Below are 27,720 nucleotides of genomic sequence, written 5' to 3'. Positions count from 1 at the left end.
GATGATCCTGTGGAATTCTGTTGAGTCAGATTCATTATGACCAGTGTCTGCAAGAGCGTGATGAGCTAAGCCAGTGATTTCCTGTCACTCAGTCTGGAAATGGGGAGAGAGACAGACTGGCATTGGCTGGAGGGGTCCTGAGAGGCTGTCAGACACGGTGGTAATCAGCTTCACTTGTACACTGGCATCCCCCAAGGAGCTTAAAAATTCTGATGCCTGGGTTCTGTCTCCCTGGATTCTGATTCAATTCGTCTGTGGTGGACCCTGGGTATGTGGATTGTTGAAGGGTTTCCCTTGATGAATCTAATGTTGAAAAACTCTGATCTAAACCAATTCAGAAACATGAGGTGACTGCCCCCCAAGTGACCTAGAGGGTCAGAGGCAGGTCTCGTGCTGTCCGCAGAGTGCTCCTCCGGTGCCTGGCTGGCCCTCAGAACCTGCCCCAGGCTGGGTACACCACCAGGTTAATTCTTCCTCCCCCTTAATTGTCAGTGAGGTAGGATGTGTGGTGCTGTAAGCACACCTCTGCTCCCAGCTCAGTGACAGAGCTTACTGCAGCTCATCAGTTTCCCTAACAAGATTTTCCTTGGTGACAGTGAAACAAATCATTTTAATTAGCATTAGATAATGAATTTAAATGGCATTGAAGTAATTCCAAAATCTGCCTTAACTGCCCCAAATAACATCATGCAGGAGGTACTCTAGTGGGATTTATGGTTGAAAAACGGCTATGCTAAGGACACAACTGAAAGGTTTCCTTGCATGGGGTTATCCTCCCTGGTTTTATTTTGTACAAACAGTCCGGTTAGCACAGAGACTGGCCGAGCTGCAAGGATTTAGATGTTGTTTGGTGTCCTTGCCCTTTATCAGGTGTGCACATCTCATCTGCTTGTCCTCCTAATGTGGCTGTGACCCTCCGCTTAGACCATGCTGTTAACAGGGAGCTCATTCTCAAGCTCCTGAGAAGCCCTCTCCACTCTGTAAGTCCTTCCTTAGACTCAGCTGAGATGGTACCCCTGTCATTTGTCCCTTTGATCCCAGTTCTCTTTGGGAATTCATTGCCTGCCCCTCAGTGCCAGGGGCAACATCTCTGGGTGTCCCAAGGGGTTTGAATAGCCGTTGTGTTTGGGATGAATACTGCTGCTGTTAGCCTCTGACTGGTGGGACTGGGAAAAGAACGCATTGTCCTCCTGGCCCTGAAAGAGCTGCAAGTCAGGTGCCCTTCCCCTTCAACTTCCATGAAATTGGCAGTGGATAGGTTTGATTTCCCTTTTTCTTAAAGAAAAAGGGAAAGGAACAATCTTATCAAACTGTAAGTCATGGGGCCATCTGTATGCCTGTCTAGCTGTTAGTGTCGTGCTATTTTGACGTAGAAAAAGGGGCTCTGCCTTCTTTCACTAATTGGCCAGACCCCACTGTAGACTGTCTATTCCTAGACCTTAGCAGCTTTATGATTATGGGATTGCACGAGTGACAGACTCAAAGGTGACAGTCTTCTTGCATCACTTGAATGTACATTTTATAAAGTGAGACAGTAGAAGACTTACATAAGGGCTTTTCTATGGGCAAAGATCAAAGTATTTTGTTCAGTCTCTATCTGAAACAGTATTTTTGGAGTTAAAAGACGGAGGTACTATAGCCACATCCTGTGTTTCTTTGATCAGCTCTGACACCAACTGGTGTCAACTTGGGTGCTAATCACCCAGAGTTAGAGTGGGGCCTCTGTGGGTTCAAAGGCATGGTCCCCAACTAGAGTGCCCTTTCTTCAGATGCCAGCCACACTTCGGGAGTCCCCAGACCACTGTGCTTCTAACAACTGGCTACCAATTCAGAGGTTCCCACAGCACTGTTTTGATAAAGTGATGCATAGAACTCAGGACAGCACTGTGCTCATGACTACTGTTCTATCACAAAGAATTGGCATTAGGACTAGCCAAATGAAGAGCTGCATAGGGCAAGGCTTGGGAGGGCCTGAATGCAGAGCTTCCTTGTCCTCTCCCAATGGAATCAGGGTGCACCATCCTCTGTATACATCTACGGGTTTACTAGTTGGGAAGTTCCACTCAGCTCGATGCCTAGAGTTCTTACTGGAATTTCCTTATGTAGGCATGATTGGTTGGATCATGACTTGAACTCTCTCTACCTTCCCTCCTTGGAGGTTGGACTGGCTCAAAGCCCCACCCTCTAATCACATGTCTTACTGGTAACCAGCACCATCCAGGGTCATTGCATCTCTTAACCATAATCTCCAGTGTAATACAAGAGGCTCATGAATAGCAAAGACCCTTCCATTACTTAGGAAATTCCAGGGAATTTGTCTGTCTTCTAGGAACCAAGACCAAAGGCTGGTCAAACTTCTTATTGTATAACAAGACCGAATCTACCAAATGCACTTTAGAGTAGAGGGAGGTTGGAGTCAGGTGCTGTCGACAGTGCACCCACTTTCCACTCTGTCAACATGTGGCCCAAAGTGGATGCAAAATGGGAGAATTGCTTTATTTGGTCACCATACTTCTTTCAAAGGATTTTGCGATGCTGGTATTTAAATGATTGTACTCTATATTGTGCATCATTAAATTCATATATTTATACATATATCCTATGTATCAACCCATAATCTACATTAACATGCCATATAGGTAATTTTCAAGGTGATTTTGGCTAGATGTGGTTTTACCTTACCCACTGACTTGAAAACCTAACTTCCATGTAAAACACTATTCTATTAAGCCAATTCTTCTATGGCTTTCCAGAAGTTGGATTATTCAAATCCTGTTTGAACCTTTTTGGTAACCAGTTGCTCCTGGATTTAAGGGTCCACCCATTCAATTGTTGGACAGCTTAATGGTTTGATAGTAACCATGGTCCCCTGACTCAACCTGCTATAGTCACACAGAGTACACCATCTGTTAGAAGAAGACTTCAGATATTTGAAGACTGATATCCTGTGTGCTATGAAGTCATCCTTTTTTTTTTTTTTGTAAGCAATCATTCTCTGATTTCTTCAACTATTTTTCATATGTTCTTCTACATAGATGGTTTTAGTACAACCTCATCAGCCTTCCTGTGGATATTTAATGTCCCTTGTAAAGTGGCGTGCCAAGAACTGAATACGATACTCCAAGAGTGGTTAAACACTTATAACATAGCTCTTAATTTACTGATGGGACATTCTAGGCCCATTAATTCAATCATCTTGCGATTACACTTTTTTAGCTTTAATTATAATTTCTCTGCCTTTTCACAGATGAAGTAAATGTACTTGGTAGACACATGTCCCTGGGATGCCCAGCACACATCTCCTTTCCTGCTGGTAATGCATCATGAATTTTCCTTGGGCTAGCCAGCCACTTCCCCATTCTCAGTCTCTATACCCAGAGTTGAGAATGTAACCCAGGCTAAACAGTGTTCTATTCCCCTTACCAAGGTGATTGGATCTTTTGCTCAAAGTATTAGGAAAGAAGGTTTCTTTCCACTGAGGTTGCCATATTGATATAAGAGCCTTGAGCTCTACCACTGGATGAAGCCAACAGGGTGGAAAGCAGATGAGCAGGATTGCAACCGAGGGAGAGACTGAGTTTTGTGACGTCAGTAGTCCAGCTTCCAACTCTGTCTGAAGCCAGATCTAACCTGGACTTGACAGTTACTTGAAATTGGTGTAAGCAAACAAAAAAAGAAAAACAACAAACCCAGCAAACTTTTTAGTCAAGGGTCCTAACTAATACAACTATTTTCCATTCAGTAAATGTTTAACAACCAGTCCTTTCAGGGAAGAGAAAGGAAAAGCCTTGATTTATAGTGCTAACTACTTTCTGTAGTTGAAATACCCCTCGGGAACAATTACAAGCTAACAATGTCAATGTCGTCCTAAGTTTTCTGAAAACTCAGTGATCAGCTCTCACAAGGTAGCTTCAGCACATTATTGCTTCTGTGTCTATACTCAAGTTACTAATACAAAATTGATCGAGACTAAGCCAAGGATTAAGCTCAGAAGCCAATGAGAAATTTCCTCTGCTCTCTAACTGGACATGGACACAGCAATCAACATCCTCTGGGCAAATCCAACAAGCTACAAATTTAGCTCTTTTTACTAACATCCAGCCCATGTTTCTACTTTGTCCATTATCATTAGAAAACATCAGAAATTTTGCTCATGGCAGGTATACATCCTTGGATCCCTGTCCCCTGTTGGTTCAGCCACCATGAGAAATAAAGTCATGGTGTCCTGACTTGTTCTTAATGACCCATGCTGCCTCCTGAAGATCACTGCTTTCCATTCTAAATGGCAAGCCACCTGCCAGAAGTTCTGGTGGGATTTTTATTGCTTGCCAGGGGTCTATCATTTCTGGAATCTGTCCCTCTTCCCACTTAGAAAACTTGAACATTGCCTGTGTCTAGTCTTCCCTCACTTATACAGATGATTTTGGGTATGTGCCATGGGAGAAATCAGAAATGATTAGAGTTGGAGTGTTTTATAACATTTGTCATTTTCTTTTTTGTAATTTTGCCAACATCTGTTTTCCTTCAACAGATCTGCTATTTCATAGGGGTCTAGAGGCCTGCCTTATGTAAAGAATCTGGAGTTTTATTCTCCAATCTTGAGATCTGTGTCTCCTTTAATAATGTTTGCTATAGGCTTTTTGATCAGAAGCATACTCCCACTGGTAGAACTTTGGTTTCTCTCTCCTTGTGCTTTACCTACATGCTCTTCACTGTGTATTTCAGGTCTGTGGATTTCCAAATAAGACTATACTCTTAAACATTTCATCTGACTCCCCTTTCCCTTCTACTAGGCATTTCTTTTAAATGATTGAACTATCCATGGGCCTCTCACCATTAGGTGAGATTATCAACCCACCAAGGTTTCAAAATACCTAAGACTATAGTTCTCATCTTGGATTGAAATTCCATGATAATTCCTACTTTTTTGGGGGAAGGGGGGTACATCGATATAAAGACCTCTGAGGTCCTCATCACCAAAGCTAAACACATCTCTGTGGTTTCCTAGTTAGAATTACTGCCATTTTATCTGTCATTTTTATTTTGTGTTTTTATCTTTCAGTGTGAGGAACTTTCTCAAATTAGTAATCATGAACTGGCAGATACACTCTTGTGGATCCCCTGGTATTGGTGATACACCCACACCCCTGGCCTGGGCCATGGTTTTTTCATGGCTTTGTTATAGTTTTCCTAGCCAAAATGCTGTTCCTGGACACCATCTATACAACTAGCCCTTCACTTTCTAAAGCTCCTTGATTCAGCTGTCCTTGGAGGGAAAACAATATGAAAGTAAGGCCTATGTCACCAAGTTCCTCCATCACCAAACCAGGAAGTGGTAATGGCATAATGATTATAATGTTCAGAAGGGAATCCATTCATTGTTCTTGAGTTCTTTTTCCACCCTGGCTATTTGTGGACTATGTGACCTTGGACAAGCTCTCGGCTTTGCTTTTCTTTCTTATCCGATGGGTGAAAAAAGTCTGCTCTGCCCAGATCTGAGAGTCACGTTTAGAATGAAATGAGAAGATGTACATGAAAGACGTGGTGAGTTGAGCATTACACACAACTGACAGGTAACATTATCAAGACTTCCTGTGAAGCACAGGATGTGAAATTGAACTGGATTTGTGGAATTTCATTATTTCATCCATCATGATCAGGAGGTCTTATTTCCCTGATTGAACATCACAGTGGAAGGAGAATCAAGACTGTGCAATTTGCTGAACTCATGAATCTTCATTTGATCTTGAGTTGGCATCTCCACTAGGAAAGGCACTCCACTAAACAGAGCAAGGCAGGTTTGGGACTGATGGGATTGTTGTCACTGTAGACAAGCCTAAATGAAATGGTGCCCACTGATAAGCACTGCAATTAAACTGCTTCCTATCACTTTAAATAAACCTTCTATTCATTCCTGGTCCCTGGAGAGTGGAGGGGGAGAAGAGAGAGAACTAAAAATACTGGCTTATGTTCATGTTGGTAATTTAATGTTGGTAATTTATAACTGATAAGACTAATTGCTGCCTTCTTAGTGGGCTGTCTAGAAGGTTTGTTTAAAATCCAATGGCTACTCATAAAGTCTCAAGGAAGGGAGAGGTGCCAGGTCTGGGCCTGGTCTGTGCCATAATTCCTTACCAATTTGAAATAAAGACTAGCAATCAGGCTTTTACAAAGGACTTACAAGTTAAAGCTAAGTAACTGAAAAGCCATGGATTACATGGGAATATTATTTTGTGAATAATACTCAAAGACATGATTGTGAAAACACGGGACATAGGGAATGTGTTTCCCCCAACCCTGAGTCCTTGTCACCCCCACTGCCCAGCCAAAGATGCTTTAGTGCCCCTGAATGCATTAACCATGGATTTGCCATCAGATCTTCATCAGCATATGTGATTTTGATGGATAGACCACCAAGATATACAGTACAGACACAGTAGAGCAAACTGGAGTGGGGGAAACCATCTACAATCCTACCAAATTAACTGCCCTTCCAGCTCTTGTTCATAGCCATAGATATTTCCCACAGAGTAGAAACAAATTGGACAGCACTGTAAGATTCTTCCTAAACAGATTAAGCCCATTGTGATAGTATTGCAGAAGTCTGATTTCAGTCATTTTTAGGGCTCCGTGGCTTTCAACCCAGGTACACAGGAGAATCTTTGACAAACCTGGTGCAAGACTATGGGAGGGACCTGGTCCCTGGTCTGAGGTTGTCCCCATCATGGCCAGTGGTGCTAAAGAGCTGGTTCTCTGCTGTCTGCTGGGCATGCCTGTCCCCTGAGAGCCCCTCAGAGTCCTCCACTATGATCTGGAATGCTGCTTCTGAGCTGTGGCAAGTAGGGTCCATGTGCCACGGTACTCCATAGTTGCCCTCTGGCAGGGACCCTGAGTATAGGCAGTGACTTGTGGAAACACAGGATGCTTCCTCTCTTCCCAGCCTCAGGCAGTTGTTATCACCCCACCAGAGAAACACAGAGACAGAAGCAGAGACATAGGCAGACTCCTTGCAGGGAGCCCAATGTGGGACTCAACCCCAGGATGCTGGGATCACGACCTAAGCCAAAGATAGATGCTCAACCCCTAGGCCACCCAGACACCCCTAGTTTTAACAACAAAAATTACCAAAATAATGTCATATACAAATAAATGCAAAAATGTAGATATAACATTTGGTGCCCTGCCTAACGGTTTGAGAAATGTGGCAAGGTGTTTAAAAAACCTGTAGAGGGAGGCCAGCTTGTGTCCAGGACTGAACCCTCAGGAGGGGCAGTGATGTCATGAAAGTTCATAGGTGGTCAGCCTTATAAACTCTGAATCATAATTCTGTCGTTATCCAGCGGATGATTGATCTCTTAGACTGTTAACCAAGCTCACAGAGCCCAGTGCATAAACCAGAATGTCAACTTAGTGATTTGTATCATGAGCATATAACTGTCAAGCAGATCAAAGCTTATGTAAGGTCAATTAGTAGAGATTCATCAAGTGTCTGCTGTTGTAAATACAGCCATGAACAGACACATGAGGTCTCTGCCCTTGCGTCATAGAATCTGTTGGTCTATTTACCCTCTTTCTGTAGGAAAGCTGCTTTTGTGAGCCTGAAATTAAAGCAAAGGTGGTGAGGTGAGTGATCTTGAACAGGTAATGGCATCTTAATATCCTTCTTTGATAGTCCAAGAGTGCACCTGTCCAAATGTGGACCTATGGGTCCAAAGCCTTTCCTCTGGAAGATGCCAGAAACAACGTCTAATTTGATGTCCCAAATCTTTTTTTTTATTAACTCTATCTAGACTTCTCATTTCTAAAAAATGAAAATATATTTTAAAAGTTCAGAGAAGTGGTCATCATCCATACTGAGATGAACCACTTGACCCATTTATTTTCAATCTTCCTTTAAAATAGAATCACTACAATGGCTTTTAAAAAAAATAGTATGCTCAATAATTCAGAGAAGTACATAGATAATTGAATGAACAACTATCCAAAATATGCCACCCAGGAATACCCCCATTACTGATGTTACTTGAACAACTGCCCATGAACACACACAGTTTGAGGAAAATGTGGGTAGATTACATGGTAACAACCCTTATTTAAAAACCATGCCCTGAGGGGATCCCTGGGTGGCTCGGTGGTTTGGCGCCTGCCTTTGGCCCAGGGCACGATCCTGGAGTCCTGGGATCGAGTCCCACATCGGGTTCCAGCATGGAGCCTGCTTCTCCTTCTGCCTGTCCCTGTCTCTCTCTCTCTCTCTCTCTCTCTCTCTCTCTCTCTCTATCAAGAATAAATAAATAATCTTAAAAAATTAAATAAAAAATAAAAACAATGCCCTGCTATACATGTTATTTTTAGATGAAAATAAATGGAAGTTTACCTAAGTTAATAGCAGAATAGAAACAAGTAAGCAAAAATTATTTAAGAGCTAGTATTTCTTGAAAGATACATTTTAAAAAAAAATTATGAGAAACATTAAGAATTCAGAGGTGTTCTCTAAGTTTATGTGCCAATTTTAAACATTGATTCTTCTGTCACCCCTTCTCCAAACTTCCGATTCTGTTATGTTTATTGTTTTATATATGAACATGTGGATTCATTTAATGACTGGCTTCATAATGCTCACCCTGTCATCACCACTCCTGTGACTTCTGGGATTAGCTGCATATTCCATGTGATTCAGCGTTTAGTCTCCTCTTTTGTCTTTGTGTCTTCACTGCTCAGTTCCAGATACTGGTTCTGTATTGGTTGATGTCTTTCGTATATTAAGATATTCTGTCTGTTGTCTTTGTTTTTTGTTTTTTGTTTTTTTTTTTTTTGTTTCTGTTTTTTGTCTTTGTTTTTTAAAGAATGTCTAGGCTGGGTATAATATCAAGGAGTTATACTTTCTCCTCTCCCCCCCCCCCCCCCCGCCCCCACACACACTTTGTAAGAACTTTGCTTGTCATTCAGCATTGAAATGGAGCTGAGGAGGAGTCTGGAGACAGGTTGAATTTCAACCCTTGCAGGTGGTTTGTTTTTTTGCCTCCATACTTACATTCTTTATTTTGCATATTCCGTGGCTTAAAAGGGAGCTCTATCCAGAATTTGGGGGCGAGGCCATGTTGGGTTCTGTGCTCAATGGGGAGTCTGCTTGGGATTCTTTCTCTCCCTCTGCCTCTTCCCCCATTTGTGAACTTGCACTTGTTCAGTCTCTTGTGTGCATGTGCTCTCACTCTCTCTCAAATAGACTTTCAAATAGATAAGGAAATATATACATTCTAAAAAATTAGTATACCACTTATCTGTTTCTTTCTAGATTTCAGCATATTTGTGCTAATTCTCTGGATTTTGTAAACACACAAGTATAGCTTTTGGAGTAGCAGGGGAAGGTTGAAAGTTGGACTTCTGAACTGCTCCACATAACTGTTTTCTTATGTTCTTGGCTCCTGGTTTGTAAGTTTTATTACATTATTTTTCTTTTCTTGTTTGATGGCTGTTTATTTGTTTTGAGTTGGGTAGCCCACTTTTTTTGCTTTTTTAATAAATTTATTTAGGGAGGGAATACTTAAGATGCTATTTGGGTCTGTTCTCTTAACCACAGGAGCCCCTCATACACTAGATTCAGATACCTTAATATCACAGTCTAGACTACAAAGCTTGACTGACTTTCTTGTCTATGAAGTTAACTGTGTGGTTCTTCAAATTATCACTCTTTGAAATAGAACATGATTAATGACTTGAAATCGAGGTTAATGATCATCAGGAAGTGATATGCACAGGGCTAAAATGGTGCTTTGGTTTAGGTGTGGCAGTTCCCACCCCTATTTAAATTAATTTTAACTACTTTAAACCATTATTAATATTTAACTGACTTCTAACTATGCTAAATTTCCAGACTCCATATGTTTATAATTTTTAATTTATTTTTTATTATTTTATTTTTTGTTTGTAATTTTTTAACAGAAAACTCAGAATGGGAAAGGGGAAAGAGGAATTAGAAGTCTTATTTTTTTTTTAAAGATTTCATTTATTTTAGAGACTGTATGAGCAGAGAGTGAGGGAGAGAGAGCGAATCTCAAGCAGACTCCATGCTAAGCGCAGAGCCTGATGTGAGTTTCAATCCCAGGACCCTAGATCATGATCTGAGCCAAAATCAGGAGTCAAGTGCTCAAGAAACTGAGCCCTGCCCCAGGCACCTCTAGAGGTCTTACTCTTAATCTCCACCCCCCCCCCCCCGCCCCGCCCCGGCTCAACAGTATCATAGCCATGGTCAATGGTGTTACACTTTAGGAGTTTTAATTTTTCACTTAATTATATTCATTCAGACACAACCTGGCAATTTGAAGAAAGATCTATGGGTGAGATTTACCCAAATACTTTGAGATGGGGTCAGTAGTTTTTCCCCCTTCTCCAGTTTGAGAGCTGCTTTGAAGTCAGTAGCTCCCCTGAGCAAGCTGCTATCTGCTGTCTCTGTTTAACAACACCCCCTGCTCTCTCCCCCCACCAAAAGAACAGTATAAGTACTGGGCATTTTGACATATCTTAGCTACTCAAGATACAAAATTGTCGTTTTGGTGCTAGCATCCCTTGTGACAAGCAGCATCCCTTTACCTGATCCATCCTGAGATGAGAAACTCAAGAGCAACGGACTTGAACTACTCTGGGAACTTCAAAAGGCAGCTGGAAAAATAGATAGGAATTGGAGATGAAGGCTGTATCTGGAAGTGTGTGTAGCAAGATCCTGAAAGGTGAACAAAAACATTCAGGGCTTTCCATTTTGGCAGCCTGTCCTGGATTCCTTGGATCTTAGAGGCCGACTTCACATCTATGAAGATACAAAATTAGGAACCTAGAGAGAGAAAGGGTCTAGGTCAAGGTATCCCAGCAAGGTCGCATTGAATGTAACGATTATAACCAGATTTCCTGTCTCTCATTCTGGTCTCACCACCCAGCCTGGAGTTTTAGATCAGAAAGCAAGGGAAGTGAGAGAAACAAGTGTTGCTTTATTTTGATGGAGGGAATAAAATTGGAAAACTCCTAGGAAAGTTGAAAGTATCCTACATATATTCCTTACCTAGATTAGCTGATTGTTTTGTATTTGCCTCTCCCTTTCCTCCCTTTCCTCCCTTTCCTCCCTTCTTTCCTCTCTTTCCTCCCTTCTTTCCTCCCTTCTTTCCTCCCTTCTTTCCTCCCTTCTTTCCTCCCTTCTTTCCTCCCTTCTTTCCTCCCTTCTTTCCTCCCTTCTTTCCTCCCTTCTTTCCTCCCTTCTTTCCTCCCTTCTTTCCTCCCTTCTTTCCTCCCTTCTTTCCTCCCTTCTTTCCTCCCTTCTTTCCTCCCTTCTTTCCTCCCTTCTTTCCTCCCTTCTTTCCTCCCTTCTTTCCTCCCTTCTTTCCTCCCTTCTTTCCTCCCTTCTTTCCTCCCTTCTTTCCTCCCTTCTTTCCTCCCTTCTTTCCTCCCTTCTTTCCTCCCTTCTTTCCTCCCTTCTTTCCTCCCTTCTTTCCTCCCTTCTTTCCTCCCTTCTTTCCTCCCTTCTTTCCTCCCTTCTTTCCTCCCTTCTTTCCTCCCTTCTTTCCTCCCTTCTTTCCTCCCTTCTTTCCTCCCTTCTTTCCTCCCTTCTTTCCTCCCTTCTTTCCTCCCTTCTTTCCTCCCTTCTTTCCTCCCTTCTTTCCTCCCTTCTTTCCTCCCTTCTTTCCTCCCTTCTTTCCTCCCTTCTTTCCTCCCTTCTTTCCTCCCTTCTTTCCTCCCTTCTTTCCTCCCTTCTTTCCTCCCTTCTTTCCTCCCTTCTTTCCTCCCTTCTTTCCTCCCTTCTTTCCTCCCTTCTTTCCTCCCTTCTTTCCTCCCTTCTTTCCTCCCTTCTTTCCTCCCTTCTTTCCTCCCTTCTTTCCTCCCTTCTTTCCTCCCTTCTTTCCTCCCTTCTTTCCTCCCTTCTTTCCTCCCTTCTTTCCTCCCTTCTTTCCTCCCTTCTTTCCTCCCTTCTTTCCTCCCTTCTTTCCTCCCTTCTTTCCTCCCTTCTTTCCTCCCTTCTTTCCTCCCTTCTTTCCTCCCTTCTTTCCTCCCTTCTTTCCTCCCTTCTTTCCTCCCTTCTTTCCTCCCTTCTTTCCTCCCTTCTTTCCTCCCTTCTTTCCTCCCTTCTTTCCTCCCTTCTTTCCTCCCTTCTTTCCTCCCTTCTTTCCTCCCTTCTTTCCTCCCTTCTTTCCTCCCTTCTTTCCTCCCTTCTTTCCTCCCTTCTTTCCTCCCTTCTTTCCTCCCTTCTTTCCTCCCTTCTTTCCTCCCTTCTTTCCTCCCTTCTTTCCTCCCTTCTTTCCTCCCTTCTTTCCTCCCTTCTTTCCTCCCTTCTTTCCTCCCTTCTTTCCTCCCTTCTTTCCTCCCTTCTTTCCTCCCTTCTTTCCTCCCTTCTTTCCTCCCTTCTTTCCTCCCTTCTTTCCTCCCTTCTTTCCTCCCTTCTTTCCTCCCTTCTTTCCTCCCTTCTTTCCTCCCTTTCCAGAAACAGAGAGAGAGGCAGAGGCACAGGCAGAGGGAGAAGCAGGCTCCATGCAGGGAGCCCGACGTGGGACTTGATCCCAGGTCTCCAGGATCGTGCCCTGGGCCGAAGGCAAGCGTCAAACCGCTGAGCCACCCAGGGATCCCTCTTTCTTTCTTTAAATATATTGATGTATATGCATTATATATATATATATATTACAACTATCTGAAGGTAAACTGGAGAGATGTCCCTTTGTCCCTAAATACATACATGTGTCTTTCCTTAGACAAGGACATTTTCTCACACAAAGTACAATTCTCCAAACCGTGGTATAAAACTGTTTCCTAATCCATAGTCCATATTCCAATTTTGTCAGTTGTTCTGGTAATGTTAATGCCCTTGATGGTTTCTTTTTTCTGGCTTAAGGTCTAATCCAGAATCAAATATGGCATCTAGTTGTTGTACCTCTTTAGTTTCCTTTACCTGGAATAGTTCTTCAGCAACTTTTTTTTTTCATTCTTGACCTTTATTTTTAAAGATCACTGAGGAGTTATTCCAGCATGCCTCTTGACTTGTGTTTGCCAGATGAAATTCAGAGTTTGCATCTAGGGTAGGAATAGGAGGGAAGTAAGGTTGTATCCCAGGTGTGTCAAGAGGCACCTTCCTTTGGTTACATCTATTGGTGATAACTAAGAAGCATCTGTCTTGTCAAATTCAAAGCTACTTTTTTTCATAAGAATAAGTAAAATCTTTATTTACTTGTTCATGAGAGACACACAGAGAGGGGCAGAGACACAGGCAGAGGGAAAAGTAGGCTCCATGCAGGGAGCCCGATGTGGGACTTGATCCCAGGACTCCAGGGTCCTGCCCTGGGCTGAAGGGTGGTGCTAAACTGCTGAGCCACCGGGCTGCTCTAAATAAAATCTTTAAAAAAAAAAAAAAAAAGAAAAAGAAAAGAAAATATCTTTTGAAGGTAAAAGTCAAGCAGGTTTCCTTGCAGCCCATGATAAAAGACCTGGCTTCCTCAAACTGTGACCCAAATGTGCTGTGTGTGGCCCCTGCCCAGACTGCGTTGTTACTCCCATGGAAACTGGCCAGTTTCCATTCTTGTGCACATGTCCCAGCACCATTTATTGCAGAGACTACTTCCTCCCACTATATGTTCTTGCTTCCTCTGTTGTAGATGAATTGACCATACACCTTGGGTTTGTTTCTGGGCTCTCTATTCTGTTCCATTGATCTATTTTTGTGCCTGTACCCTACTGTTTGGATAACTACAGTATGTCTTTATAGTATGACTTGAAGTCAGGGAACATGATATCTCCACCTTTGCTCTTCTTTTTCAATCTGGCTTTGGCTATTTGGGATCTTTTGTGGTTTCATACACATTTTAGTAGTAGTCTAGTTCTGTGAAATATATTATTTTTTAAAAGACTTATTTATTTTTAGAGACAGAGAGAGTATGGAACAGGGCAGAGGGAGAGAGAAACTCAAGAAGACTCTGTGCTGAGTATGGGGCCCATTGCAGGGCTCAGTCTCACAACACTGGGATCACAGCCTGAACCGAAGCCGTGAATCAAATGCTCAGCTGACTGAACCACCCCAACACCCCAATGCCATTGGTATTTTGATAGGGTTGTATTGAGTCTATAGATAAGCATGGACATTTTAACAACATTAATCCTTCCAATCTCTGAGCATGGAATATCTTTCAATTTATTTGTGTCATCTTCAGTTCTTTTCATCTGTGTCTTACAGAATACAGATCTTTTACCTCCTTAGTTAAATTTATTAATGCATATTCTTCTTGATGCAATTGTAAATGGGATTATTTTCTTACTCTTTCTGCTAGTTTATTAGTGTATAGAATGCAACAGATTCCTGTATATTTGTTTTGTATTCTGCATATTCAATGAATTCATTTAGCTTGATATTTTTGGTGGAGACTTTACAAATATTTTTTTAAAAGATTTTATTCATCCTTGAGACAGACAGACACACACACACACACACACACACACACACACACACACACAGAGCGAGACAGAGACACAGGCAGAGGGAGAAACAGGCTCCATGCAGGGAGCCCAACGTGGGAATCAATACCCGGTCCCCAGGATCAGGCCCTGGGCTGAGGTGGCACTAAACTGCTGAACCACCCAGGCTGCCCATTTACAAATATTTTTACATGAAGAAATTTTTCAAAAACAAAACAAAAACAAACAAAAAGGTTTAAAAAATACTTCAGTTTGGAAATTTTGTTTAAAAATTAGGAGATGCCTAGAAATATTTTACAAAGGGTAAAATATCTTGAATTGAGCAAAGTATTGTTAATAAAATATGAGGCCCCTCTAAAAAAATTGAAAATCAATTCAAAATTTGAAAAATTCCAAGTACTTCTCTTTAGCTTTATAGAAGTCGTGTTAGAAAGGATACTGGCCAATTAACATTTTCGGTACATTTTATATCAAAGGACTTCCAAATTTATGGAAAAATATCAATTTAAAGTGACTCTAAATTCATGATAGAGTTTTTCATCTTTTACCTGTCAAGGAAGAACTTCTTCCAAAAAACGATTAGTTTGTATCATGATGAATAGTGCTCCAGCTGCGTTAGGTCCAAAGTCTGGATTTTTTTGTAATATCAAAACAAGATAGAGGTATCCCTTACTACTTCATTCTGAATTTTATCTGAGATCTGGAAAAGGCTACCCTTAAAGGGCCACCTTGTTCTCACCTATTCTGAGCTAAGACTCACGTCTACCTTTCCTCAGTGATTATGACGCTCTCGCTTAGCTGGTAGTATATCTCAAGGCCTCCTCCCATTCCTTGAAAAGAAATATTTTCCCCTTCAAAGAAAAGGAAAGGGGGCTTATTTATTTCTTTATAGAAGGAAATGTTACAAAAATATGCTAAAAGATACACGTATTCAGTATCCATAAGGCAATAATCCATTGTATTTTCATCTCAAAATTTTTGCCTTTCTATAAACTAGAATTGTTTGCATCCTGTTAGACCTCCAAAAGTTAACTTCTAGCTCTACAGAATTGCAAAATAGTCAATGAAAAGTATAGACCTCTTCAGAATCAGATAACCTTGGAGAGTTCCTCTAAATATCTAACATTCTTTGAAAAGGACACTTACTCATCTTCTTGCCCGTTACAAAATTTTTCACTATTTTTCCTGACATATTTAAATTGTGTGGATTTAAAATCTGCAAGGTAAAATTCTGTACACCAAAAACTTAGAGAATATAGTCCTTTTCAACTGCCCACTATCCAATTATCAAATAAGAGAAAAATTTCCCCACCCCATATACATACATAGGCATACTTAGACCCCCAAAAATGAATTCCATTCATTTTTCTTGACAACAGATAGTCTAGACTTGAGCTTTTGGAGGTAGACAGGCATATACAGAGACGCTGTGTGTCTGGAACACAGTGTTTTGGCACCTGTAGAAATGCACCTATTAACTTGTATCCTCTGCTCACCCCTAGGGAAGCCATAAGAAGCAAATACACAAAACTGAAATTCTGTGACTTGTCTTGTGTTAAAATGCACACTTGGCCTTAGCCCAACTATTCCATCCTTGGAAGGCTTTAAATGCAAACAGACCATCGTCTTCCTGATACCTTCACAGACTCTAGGGTTAATGACTTCAACACCTTTTTTGGAGGATGCACTTCAACCTGTAATACACCTCAACTCCTGTTCTTGCAAGACAAGCACATCTGCGTTCAGATGTATATTGCCTTGTTGCCATTAATCCTAGAGTTAAAAATTGAAATCTGTACCCAGGCCCTAGGCAGAGGGATAAAAGGAACCTTGGTATTTTTTTTCCTACCCTTTCTGTCTTCTTGGTCCTTATTGTTCCATCCCATGCCTTCAGGCAGTCTGAGCCTGAAGATCTTAGATCTTAGTGAGAAAAAGTTGTCAAACGCTCCCCTGTTGCTCTCTGCTCTGGGATCCAAATCCTGTCTGCTCTCAGCACAGCAGAGCTGCTCTCTGCTTTCTACCTGGTGAGTCCTGAGTTAGGAGGGACGGGGTGTATGGGGTTGCTTCAGGGCATTGAGGGCTTCCTGGGAGGAGAGTGAGAAGTGGGCACAAGCCAAAAGTCAGAAAAAACCTGCCACCATGATTTTATTTCTTTTTTCTTTTTTCTTCCAGAAATGAGCCTATTAATAGGAAAAAAGCCACCACTATTTGTTAACTTGATATGCGGACCCAGGCCCTGTTCTTGGGCCTACATATATATGATCTAACTTTGTTGTCATTATCATAGTCCCTGTTTTATAGTTTACAAAGCATTTTCTTACCTTTATTGCATCCTTTTGAAAGGGTAGAAAAGATTCCATTCCCATTTGGGGGATGGGCAAGTGACCTAAGTGATGTAGGTAGAACTCAAACCTAGTTCACAGAAGCGGCCAGATTTTTCCTTGGGAGCAGCTTAAAGGTCCTACTCCACAAGAGCTATTTTATTCCTACCTGTTTGGGAATATTTTAGAATCTGCTTCTAAGGGTCAATGTGGAAGGCAGCCATGTCTTAGAGCCCTGCTCCATCATGATACTCATGTATAGCTTTCTCTCTCATACAGGCATACATATGAAACTTGTGATCTCGTTTGGGGGAAGAAACCATGGGTTTACCTTGATAAGCTCTCCTGAGGGATTTACTTTCTTTCCATCAGTGTAGCCCACCTTTTCCCAAGGGACCAATCCAAGGGCAGGCTCAGCCCAATGCTGTCATAATTCCTAGCTGGACCTTCTGTCTTGAGTCTTTGAAACCTATTCTTTGTGGATCACAAGGCTAACACATGAAGGTACTCTATGGAGAATGATGATGGTTTCTGCTTACATATTAACAATCTATTGCCGCATAACAAATTATCCCAAATTTAACAGCTTGAAGCAACATGTATGTGTTATCTCCTAGTTCCTTTGGGGCAGGAATCCTGGCTTCGATTAGGGTTCTGGTTTAGGATTAGCGTTCTGGCTTAGGATCTCTCATGAGGTTCCTTCAAGCTATCCCCTGGGCTTGCACCTCAAGGTGGTGGATCTGCTCACTCCTAGGGTGGGATTATTAGTAGGACTCAGTTCTCCTCTGGCTCTTGACTGATACCTCAGCATATGGGCTTCTCCATCACTTCTTAATGTCCTCATGACATGGCAGTTGGCTTTTGCTAGAGCAAGTGGTTCAGAGAGGTCCCAAGATGGAAGCTGCAGTCTTCTATTACCTAAGGTCTGGTGCAACCTACTATTACTTCTGCTGTAGTCTATTGATAACACAGATGAGCCCTAGTACTGTGTGGGAAGAGAATACGCAAGGGTGAAAATATCCAGAAGTAGGGGTCCCTATGGGCCATTTGTACGAAGGCTACCACAATTCGTCTATACAAATATCTCACATTTTTCAGAGAAATTCTCATATTGTTTTTAAACTTTGGTTTGAGTTTTTGTATTTTTTTAGCATGAATTTATCTTGCTTTTCCAATAAATCAAAAGCCTCTCAAGGAAAGAGAATACGACATTTCCAGATTTCTTGGCCTTCTCCCAACCCCAATCCTCCCAACCCACACCAGGAAACAAAACAAAGCAAAGATAAATGAAGCTCATGTGGATTTGGAAAGAGTATTCAGTGCAGGAATTAGGCAGGCTTCCTTACATTCTTGGCCTCAAATTTTGCCTCTGTAAAATGGGAGGCAGAGGAGGAAAGATGGGACCAGATATTCCCTGAGGACCCTTAGCATTGCAAGGGCATTTTCTAAAATAGATGGAACTCTCCCCATTTGACACATAGGGAAACAAAGGCAGAGTTGTGGCATTAACCCAAGGTCACCAGGGTAGTCTCTGACAAAGCTGGGAGCAGAACCCTGAGGACTGTGGGACTGGTTAAATCTGGGCCAGCCAGCATCTTATCTGTTGTCATAGTAGTGTTACCATTACTACTAGTTGTACTAGTTCTACGGCCCACAACCACCCCTGCTATTCATGTAGCATCTGCTAACGGCCACATCCATTTCAAGGGTTTGTGTTATCCATATGAGTCACAACAATCCTGTGCCATAGGAATTCTTCCCTTTATACAAGGGGAAAAATTAATCCTCAGTGAGTTTTACCTTGATGATTGATTCTAAGGCACCAAAGAAGGAGTGGAAAGCAAGAGTTTGAAATTTGGAGGCTGAGTTGAGGGCAAAGTGAAATAGGACACCCCAGAGGCAGGGTGACTTCATCACAGCCACCCATGACGTTTGGCAAGGCAGCTGCCCTACCTCATGCTGACTGGGTGAAGCAGCCTCCAGGGCCACCTGCGTGCAAAACAACCTTGACTCCATAGCTATCTAATGGCATCTGGGGCAGGTGGGCTACTATACTCTGAGCCAAGAATAAGCTGGGGAAAAAAGAGGTAGTATGCTTGCCCTACACATGACAGGGTGTCCTCCACTTCCAGGTGGCAGAAATGGCCACCACTGTGGTGGGACTGGAGAGAGAAGTGATGACTGAGGGATCTGTCCTAGGAGGAATCCTGCACCTCCCCAGGTTTGCCTTACGAGCAATCAGGGCCTCTGCCCTTTCCTTGCAGACCCCAGGCTGCTTCTGTCCCTAGTCTCAGGATATTTACCTCTCTTCTCCTGCATTTGGGCTACTCATAGTCTAGTCTCTGTTGCTCTCCAGTTCAGTGTGATCCCACCTCACCCCTTTGTGTGCTCCAGCTCCCAAAAGAAGGCCTTAGTAGCAGCTCTGACAACAGCTTAGAAAGTTCCTAATTTTCCCTGAGATAAGAGACCCCAGGATACAGAGGCCTGGTGATTCACTTGAGAAATAGCTAGGGATAAAAAGAAGGGAATTGCTTTCTTATGTGTTGGGGTGTCTTCCAGCAAGGAGAAGGCAAAACGTCACAGTTCTTTACGTTATCCTTCCATTTATTCATTACAGGAGACCGACATACCTGGTGTTACTCTCCAAATCTTACATCTCCAAAATGAGGCTCAGGCAGGTTAAATAACTAACCCCAGGTCATACCTGTAGTGAGAGGCGGAGTCAGGATCTGAACTGAGATACATGTAACCTGAGCCACAGGCCATGGGTCTAATATCTGAGTGCCCATGACAGGCTGGATTCTATCTTCTGGATGTTTTCTGGACGTTGTCTAATTTTAAGCCTTGCAACAACCTTGTGAGATAGGTATTACTGGACCACTTCACGGATTATGAAACTTGCTTAGCAAGGTTAAGTAACTTGCCCAAGGACACAGAGCTAGGATGTGGCAGGAGTCAAGAGGAGGTTGGAATGTAGGGCCTGCCTTCCCTCAGTCTCCAGGGCCAAGAGGGAATTCTAAGTACTGGGTGCTCCAGATAAGATTCTCTCTTGTCCCTACTCTGTGCTTCTATCAATATGAGAGATGGTGAATCCAGGACTTCATGTCTTCCCCACCTTCCATACCCACAGCTTCACTACCACCACCTGCCCGGAGACCAGCAGGACCATCTCACTGCCTCTTCATCCATGTTTGTGCAAGTGCCATATGAAGCTTGGACCTCCAACATCAGCACCTGGACTTTGATTCTGACACGTCCTATTTCCACCCCAACTCCTACCCTTCCCAAGTTCTACAGCCCTTCCACTGGGGGCCTTGGAGCTAGCATCAATCATCATAATTCCCCCTATACCTTAACGTGTCCTTTGAATTTTGAATGCGCTCACTTACTAATAAATGTATTACATGTTTTGTAGTAGAGGCACCATTGGATGGGCCAATCAGCTATTGGGTGGTCTGTGCCATGTAGATTGTTGCGTGTCCTTGGTCCACCTGCACATTAAGTACTCTTTTTATTCTCCAGTGAAATGATGATGCTCAATGATATCTGGCCCTCCCCAGAGGACCCTGTTAACCTGCAGTCCTCTCAAGTAGTGGTGGTGGTTTCCATTCGAACAGCCCTTAACTACTGGGCCTGGAGTAAGATAAGTCTCCTCCTACCTCCCGATCATTCTACTCCAAACCAGCTTTGAAATGCTAACCTCTCCCTTCTTAATACACTAGTGATTCCTTGAAGAGTAGGACCCAGGTCCCCATCATTCTCTTCAACACCACTCTTGTCCAGTTCTTGGTGACCTTAACACCTACATGGATGACACTTCCAGTGCCCTTGTCTCTGGGTTCCTTTAATGGCTCTTTTACTTCAGATTCTCACTAACATGCTTCTACTCCAGAATATACCACTAAGGGAACTAAAGCTGTACCTTAAAGTTGATTTCAAATGTTCTACTTTTTGTTTAGCACTTTCTATTTTTCCAGTTCACTGTTGTCTGAACTATGAAAATTCTTCTACAGCACCAGGACCTACAATCCATCGATCCTTATGCCCACCCTAAGTATGCTGTCGCCCTAGGGTGTTCGTACTTGGGGTTTGTTCTTTCCTGCAAATACCTGCAGGGTTCACTCCTGCTCCTTAAAGGCTTCGCCCCAGCACCCTCCTTTGCCATCATTTTTTAACATTGCCCCCCCCCACTATTGTTGTTCTATATGGATTATTTGTCTCAATGTACTTATCACTAAAATACTACCTATATTCCTTTTTATTTCTCTGGGCTGGAAGCCTTATGAGGGCAGGAAATCTTGTTCACTGTAGCTCAATGTCTAGAACAGTGCTTGGCACATGCATGGTTATTGATATTTATTATTGAAAAAGATATGCTAGGGCTACATTTTTCAACCCAGGTCAGTTGGACTAGAAAATTCCTCCTTCCCATTTTTCTGAGGATGTAGGTGGGATGTCAGGGAAAGGAACCCCATCTCACCCAGATGAAAAACTCACCCAGATATGAGTGATTGGCAGGCAATATAGTATCAATTAAAATTTTGAAAAAAGATGAAAATTCAGGTAGGTTGCTGATCTCATGAAACTGAAACAAAAAATAAAAGAAAATTAAAAAAAAAACTATGAAACAGTCTTGTTGCTCTACTCTGCTCTTGCTCTTTTCCTTCTTGTCTTAATCTCCTGCTCTTCCCATTCTATATGTCTGTTTTCCTTCCCTCCACCCCTCCCTGCCTCTCATTTTGTTCTCACTCCTTGACCCCTTTTCTCTTCTCCTTAGCTTTCTTGAAGAACAAAGCAAATTATTTTTTGGAAAGAATTTTAATTTCCAAGGTGTAGGAAAAATGAAATTGTCCCTTTTCTTGAGGTTCCCTTGAGCATCCTGTGCTTTAATGAAATAAATGGCCTGAAGGAAGACATAGTGAGTGGAGGTCGGTTGGTGGGTCTGTCCGTGCTTGGGTTCTGTCTTCCTCTCTATTTGGCCTCAGCTCTAGGGGGATGGGCAGGACAGGGCAAACTTCTCACTGGTCCCTTGCCCTGTGCTATGTCTGAAATAGAACTAAATGACAGCCTAGAGATTTTGAAGAAATTTGAAGGAAGAGGGAGGGAGAAACCCCTCTTGATAGTGCATCCTGAAGCTGGTAGAAAAACAATTCTTTACCAGATGCCAAGTTTTAATCTCCATGCATGACCAGTTTTTTTCTCTGTCTCCATGAATTAACCTACAATAGTTGTAGTTGGTAGAACTGAGGGACAGGTCTGATGGTAGAGTACCTACCTCACCAGGGGAAGGAGAGGTGTCAGGAAAGTACACTGCAAATAATTTGACAGTCTTCACTGGGCAGTGTATGGAGCAGCATGGAAAGAACGAGGACTTTGGTTTCAGGTATAATTGAACTCAAATCCTTATTGCATTATTTTCAACCTTCCAAACCTTGTCAAATATGGCTCAACTGCTTTGTGCCTTATTTTCCTTTTCTGTCAAGTGGAGATACCAGTCCCCTCACTGGGTGATCATAAGGACTGAAGACGATGCATACTAATGACAACCAGGATGACCATGATGATTAATGTGAATTTGGATATTTATTATGGGACAGACTTTGTGCAAAGTGTGCCCTTTAGCTCACATACATCACCGGAGTATGCTTGGCACATGGTGAGCATTTAATACATTTTAAATAGACTTGTTATCTAGCACTTTGAAGGAGAGTAAGAAAATGACTTTGGGGGACATGAACATTTAAGACACATGAATATTTCAAGTCACTTCTCTAGTGTGAGATGGAGAAGTTTCAGCTTCCCTGGAACTTTGATACAAAAAGAAATGGATGAGGATCCTTTAATGGCTCAACCAAATGGATGAGGTTATGGCTGCAGAAAGAAGTCCAAAATCTGTGGCTTTACCCAATGAAGGTATATTTCTCATTCAGACTACATGTCTAATGGGGATTAATCTGGTGTCTGCTCATTGTCCTTCACAGAACTTGGCAAATGGATGCTCCATCTTGACATCTGTTTCCACAATTAACAACACATTAAAGAAGGAGGACTAGTATAGAGAAGCAGTAATCTGTATCTCTTTTGCTCATGTTTGGCCAAACCAAACCACTTGGCCACATATTAGTTGAACATAGTGGAGGCATGCAATCTACCGTGCATGTATTCAAAGAGCACTAAAATATTTGTGGACAGCCCAATGACTGTGGACACTAACAATCACCACACAAGGGCATGCCCTGGATGATGAGAATCACTGACATTCTGTTTTTACAAAATGAATAATAAAACCGAATGTGAATCAAGCACCTACCCTAGGATAGATATTGTGCCAGGTGCTTTTTGTTCATATAGCCGTTAATCCTCCCAAGAAGGTCTTAATAATCTCCATATTCTAACGAGGAAACTGGGACTCAGGGAGTTTCATTTACAAGGGCTTAATAGTATTAAGGATAGCATTAGCATGGTCTGCAGTTTTTCTGGATTTGTAGGGAAATCCTGTAAAAAGAAGAGTGCACTAGGAGGCTATAGAGACTGATTTCTTAATTTTTGAAATCTGAGCATGTGCCAGGATGGCAAATAGGTCTTGAGTGTCAGCTCTGACAGATCTGTGTTGGCTGCTAGAGAACTGTGATGAGAAGACTCTCTAATGGGAAGGAGTCATGTGATTAAGAATCTCTGCTCTGGGCATAAGAAGGGGGTGGCAACAGGGCAAACAGATGTGTGCCATCTCTGGGCATTTTTCTTAGCTTCTCTGGGTCTCAATTATATCACTTACAAAGGAAGGTGAATAAAACCTTCCCGGAATAAAGATAGGAGCCTGGCCAACATGATTTCTTGATGTCTTCAGAGGGCACCAAAACTTCTGTTTCTAGGCGCATATATTCCCACTTATTTTATGCACAGTGTTCCATCATGTAGTCATGAAAATCCATTAGTATGTGTGGGATGGAGCTGGGGAAGGGAATGCCACAGATTGTCGTTGAAAACTCATAAGGAGAGCAGAGCTAGAGGCCTTTGGCAGGAAGCATGAATCATTTATTGGCACTTAAGGATGCCAGTCATCACTGCCCTACCAAACAACTGTGAGCTGGATATGCTCCTAGTCTATAAATCTAAGGGCTCTGTTTCTCAGTCTGGGGCAATATTTTGGGGAGGCATGAATCTTCAGATTAAAACCCCTCATCTTTTCAGAAGAATACAGCAATATATTTTTCTCAAGGTAGACGAGACACTAGTCAGGATTCCAATGGGAAATAGCACACTCCAAGGGTTTTTTTCGAGGAGATTATAATAAAGATTCTATTTACAGAGGTATGTTTGGGATTAGGGGTATCAACAGAGAATGGTAAGACGCTCAGTGACAAGGAACAGCAAGAGGCCATTAGCACTTGTAGGCCTGAAGGGACAATTAGAGGGGGGAAGGTAAGGTGTCCCTGGAACCCATGGGCAAACAGGAGGGTTGTTTAACTCGGGTCTGGCTGTAGGAACTCAGCTGCTGCTCAGGATAGTGGCACACAGGGAGGGGGCAGGGAGTAATGCCCAGAATGTTCTCTTATCTGTTGATATCCAGCTAGAGGGCAAGAGAGCCTGGGTGGTACAGACACAGGAGACAGACCCCTTGAACTCTGCAGTAGGGCAGAGAAGGGTGAATAATGAATCTAGAAGGATAGGTGGAAAAAGCCCAGCACACAAGAATAGACACATAAGGTAGAGTACTCATATGTTGAGTCACATCAGAGTTGAACAGGGAGGGAAAAGAGGGAGGACTTGAACAGAGGGAATCACCTTCATCTTGATCTTGGGGGCCAGGAGATCAGCCTGAGAGAAGCAAGTTTGAAGCTCAGCAAAACTTAAACCTACTTTCCTGGACCTAGACTCTTAGGGAATACGGTTGTTGGTTTTTAGGTAATAATTTAATGTTTTCCCTTGTTCTTAAGAAAGGTGCCTGTGAATATGGCTGCTTATATCCTTGAAGCTGAGGTGAAATGAAGGAAATGTTTTTGGTCCAGGTTGGGTTAGAAGTTGAAGGAGATGGTATATGGTCTTGGGCTGGGCCAAGTGAGGGAGCCCAGAAGTCCCTCAGGGTGAAGCTTGGGACCCACCTAAGTGATAGACATGATTCTTTGAGAGCTCTTTCTGTTGTGCATGTTTTGGTAGACTTATCTTTGCTCTTCAACAAAGGAGGCTCTTCCAGGCCACCAATCAGGTTGATAGCATCTACTTCCAATGTGTCCTTTTTTTTCCTGGAAAGGCATCCCATCTTTGAGCCAGAACAGGGGACTGTCATGTTTTCTTCTTTTCTCAGGCCTACTACCCTCCCAAAAGCCAAACCCTCCTTCTAACCTCAGTGCAGATGCCCCCATGAGGGCAGAAAGGCCCATGACTGCATTGCCCAGTATGGCAGACTGTAGCCACGTGTGGCCATTCACAATTTAAATGAAATTAGGGGCACCTGGTGGCTTAGCCTACAGTCTACTAAATGTGTCTCTTGATGCTCGGAGTTGTAAGTTTGAGCCCCATGCTGGGTGTAGAGATAACTTAAAATCTTTTTAAAAATAAATTTTAAATGAAATTAAACTTAAATTTAAAGATTTAGTTTCTGAATCACACTAGCCACATTTCAATTGCTCAACAGTCATTCCAGCTCTGTTGTATTAGCACAAAACATTCTCATTCATTATAGAAAGTTCTGCTGGACAGACCAGTCTAGATCCTCCTCATAGCCCCAGATAGTTTTTTTGAATCCTATTCCTGGACTATCTTCACCTACAGAATCCTCTATTTGGTAACAGGTGACCCTATCTGGGCTTGTATGGTTTTGTCCAGCCAGCAAAATGATAATTGCAGACCACATTTATTTAGTTCTTAACATGTGTGCAAAACAGTGTACTGAGGGTTGTTAATACATTGTAATTACCACACAGCCTGACAAAGACATAATTACCTCCACTTTAATGATGCAGAAACAAGCCCAGAGAATTTAAATGACCATACAACTGTTAGCTTATACGGTATGGAATTACCAATACTCGGCCATTTTTAATTCAACCTCCTAGTAAGTGGCAAAGCCAGGTTTCCCATCCAGATCCAACGACTATGTCAGGTTCAGTGTGGCTGAGCCTCTGTAAGTGACAACCTTGAGACCCACTTCATAGGGCTGTAAGGATTCAGTGAAATAATTTTGGTTCTGTTCCTGGCATACAGTGGGGCTTGTAGAATTTTTATTTTTTGGTTTGGTTTTAACTCCCTTCTGTCATTCTGTCTCTCTTGGAAGGTAGAGTACAGCTGTCTAAGCAGATGGGGGTGTGGAGTGGCACACCACCGTCTACTGGATCCCCTCCCAGGGACCTGGAACAGCTCATCTTCCTCACCAAGTGCTCTCCCACCTATCTTCGCCTACCCCACCAGTCCCCACCTCTCTCCATCAGGGCATCTCTTCTGCCCTGAGCCCAGGGAAAGTATATGATGGACATCGACTCTTCTCATCGTTCCCATTGCCCCTCACAGTCCAGCAAATGCACTTCATCAACAAACCTCTCCACTGGAGACCTCAGGAGGAGCTAGAAGATCAGAGGTGTACTGGAGGGGCTGCTGCTGCTGCCCTGAGCATGTCAGGTGATTATATAAGCTCTGTGCCAGACCTCCTGCATGCTGCAACTCTGGGTTCATGATTGTTTCTGGCAAGGAATCAGATTCGAAACTTCTCCCTCTTTTATTTAGTAAGAGGGAAGAGAAGTGCCACCCAGCTGAGCATCTTGCTGTTTGGGTTGAGCTTTAGGACTTGGGGGGGTGGTAATTCCCATCCATATGAGGAAATTTTGTATCTCAAAAACAGTAGTGTTTGCTGGATAATAAATATGACATGCCTGCTTAAATTTGAACTGCAGATAAGCAATAGATTAATTTTTTGGTAGAAGTATATATGATGCAATATTTGGAACATATTTCTATTAAAAATATTTATCTGATGTGCAAATTTACCTGGACATCCTGTATATTATCTAGCAACCTTAGAGTAATTGGGCTTCTGTCTACCCTTCAGATGCCAGGTCGCTTATGATTTTTGAAAAAACATTTGAGAGAGAGTATGTGTAAAAGAGCACAATCAAGGGGAAGGGCAGAGAGGGAGAAGCAGGTTCCCTACTTAGCAGGGAGTCCGATGTGTGGCACCATCCCAGGATCCCATTTATGATGATGTGAAAGATACCTGAGAATAAGGGGGACCCCATTTATGATGTGAAAGACACCTGGGAATAACGGAGATTTACATGTAATTTCCTGGCTGCATACTAGTTTTGTATTCATAGCTCTTTGTGAAGTTATTTAGACTCCTGGTTCTCAAAACATAGTCCTGGACCAGAAATGTCAGCATCACCTAGTATTTGGTAGAAATGCAAATAAATTGCCATGTCTCATCTCGGCCAATGAATCAGACACTCTGGGGGGTGGGGCTCGCAATCTGTCCAACAAACCCTCCAGGTGATGCTGATTCAGTTTGAGAACCATAAATTTAGATTCTGAGCAATCAGATAGTCCTAGGCTTGAAACCCAGTCCCATCATTTACTGACCATGTCAACTTGGCGGAATTACTTACCCTCTCTGAGCCTCTGTGACCTCCTAAACAAACTTGAAATATAATACCTCAATTAGGATGCATTAAGAATTAAATGAAGTTACATAATATGAAATAAACCCCACAGCACCTGTCACTGTAAGAACACACAAAACAATTACTTTTACTTTTATTGTACAAATATAGGTCCACTCGTGCCCTGAGACAAATTTGATGGTCAGCAGGGCAAAAGCCCTAGTTGTAGGGGTGAGCTCTGTTTGCTCAGTTCAAACAAGACTTTAATTTCCAGGAATTTGATTTCCAGTAGTCCTATGGAGGGAGGAAGGAAATAGGAGGAGAGGAGGCAGGGCGAGAAAGCATCAGCACCCAGTAGGGACTGGTTTTCTGAC

At 42.6% G+C, this 27,720-nt stretch overlaps 1 long non-coding RNA gene across 1 annotated transcript; it reads left to right on the top strand.

Annotated features, from left to right (window-relative positions):
- LOC144289735 (uncharacterized) lies at nucleotides 1-27,357 on the top strand. The gene is made up of 4 exons (XR_013357677.1): nucleotides 1-268; nucleotides 871-980; nucleotides 22,241-22,413; nucleotides 26,032-27,357. It is a non-coding gene; the product is annotated as an uncharacterized LOC144289735 (long non-coding RNA).
- Nucleotides 27,358-27,720: the final 363 nt, after the last annotated feature.

The sequence above is a fragment of the Canis aureus genome, chromosome 1, assembly GCF_053574225.1.
Source record: "Canis aureus isolate CA01 chromosome 1, VMU_Caureus_v.1.0, whole genome shotgun sequence".
Taxonomy (NCBI): domain Eukaryota; kingdom Metazoa; phylum Chordata; class Mammalia; order Carnivora; family Canidae; genus Canis; species Canis aureus.
Note: the sequence above shows the minus strand (reverse complement) of the source record. Positions and strands in the feature narration are given on the sequence as shown.